Source organism: Myotis lucifugus, unplaced genomic scaffold (assembly GCF_000147115.1).
Source record: "Myotis lucifugus unplaced genomic scaffold, Myoluc2.0 scaffold_185, whole genome shotgun sequence".
NCBI classification, from domain to species: Eukaryota; Metazoa; Chordata; class Mammalia; order Chiroptera; family Vespertilionidae; genus Myotis; species Myotis lucifugus.
Genome location: NW_005871233.1, coordinates 1,465,181 through 1,467,062, shown reverse-complemented (window position 1 = coordinate 1,467,062; position 1,882 = coordinate 1,465,181).

The window sequence follows — 1,882 nt, the reverse complement described above, 5'->3', positions numbered from 1 at the left end:
GGGATGTCCGCTTTCACAACTCTTTTCAAACATAGTACTGGAAGTTGTAGCCCAGCATTCAGACAAGAAGAGAAATAAAAGGCATTCAAATTGGAAAGGAGGAAGTACATAGAAAACCCTAATGAGCCCTAACTGGTTTGGCTCAGCGGATAGAGCAGTGATGGCGAACCTTTTGAGCTCGGCGTGTCAGCATTTTGAAAAAACCCTAGCTTAACTCTGGTGCCCTGTCACATATAGAAATTTTTTGATATTTGCAACCATAGTAAAACAAAGATTTATATTTTTGATATTTATTTTATATATTTAAATGCCATTTAACAAAGAAAAATCAACCAAAAAAATGAGTTCACGTGTCACCTCTGACATGCGTGTCATAGGTTCGCCATCACTGGGATAGAGCGTCGGCCTGCGGACTGAAGGGTCCCAGGTTCGATTTGGGTCAAGGGCATGTACCTTGGTTGTGGGCACATCCCCAGTAGGAGGTGTGCAGGAGGCAGCTGATCGATGTTTCTCTCTCATCAATGTTTCTAACTCTCTATCCCTCTCCCTTCCTCTCTGTAAAAAATCAATAAAATATATTTTTTAAATAAATAAAGAAAACCCTAATGACTCCACCAAAAAAATGACAAGATTTAATAAGTTAATTTGGCAATGTAGCAGGATACAAATTCAATACCCAAAAATCAATGGCTTTTTTACACACCAACAATGAATTCTCAGAACGAGAAACTAAACTCACAATCCCATTTACTATTGCAACAAAAAATTTAAGATATTTAAGAATAAACTTAAGCAAGGAGGCAAAAGACTTGTACTTAGAAAACTATAGGACATTGAAAAAAAGAGATGGAGGAAGATATAAGCAAGTGGAAGAATATATTGTGTTCATGGATTGATAGCATTCACATAATTAAAATGTCCATATTACCTAAGGAAATCTACAGATTCAATGCAATCCCTATTTAATATCTACAGCATATTTCACAGATCTAGAACAAATACTCCAAAGATTTATATGGAACCAAAAAAAGACCCCAAATAGCCTCAGCAATCTTGAGAAAGAACGAAGTTGGAGGAATCACAATACCAGATATGAAGTTATACTACAAAGTCACCAAAATTAAAACAGCCTGGTACTGACGCAAGAACAAGCATATACTAGATCAATGGAACAGAACAGAGAACCCAGAAATCAACCCAAGCCATTACACTCAATTAGTATTTGACAAAGGAGGCAAGAACATATAATGGAGTCAGGAGAGTCTCTTCAATAAATGGTGTTGGGAAAATTGGACAGATACATGTAAAAAAAAAAAAAGGAGACTAGACCACCAACTTACACCATACATGAGAATAAACTCAAAATGGATAACAGACTTAAATGTAAGTTGTGAAACCATAAAAACTCTAGAAGAAACCATAGGCAGCAAAATCAGACATCTCTTGTAGCAATATGTTTACAGATACATCTCCTAGGGCAGTGGTCGGCAAACTCATTAGTCAACAGAGCCAAATATCAACAGTACAACGATTGAAATTTTTTTTGAGAGCCAAATTTTTAAAACTTAAACTATATAGGTAGGTACATTGTTATTAACTTAATTAGGGTACTCCTAAGGCTTAGGAAGAGCCACACTCAAGGGGCCACAGAGTTGTATTAGACTCGCGAGCCGCAGTGCGCATCTCATTTTCAAGGCCATATGGTGGAATTCAAAAATTTACTAAAGACAACCATAAGAAATCAAGAGACACTAAATAAAACAATTAATTCTAATTAAATGTTTAGAAAATTATATGCATAATTTAATTCAAGCCAGATAAATATCATATAACATACAATGGAAATTCAACTATTTTTCAGTTGTAAACAAAGAAATAAAGC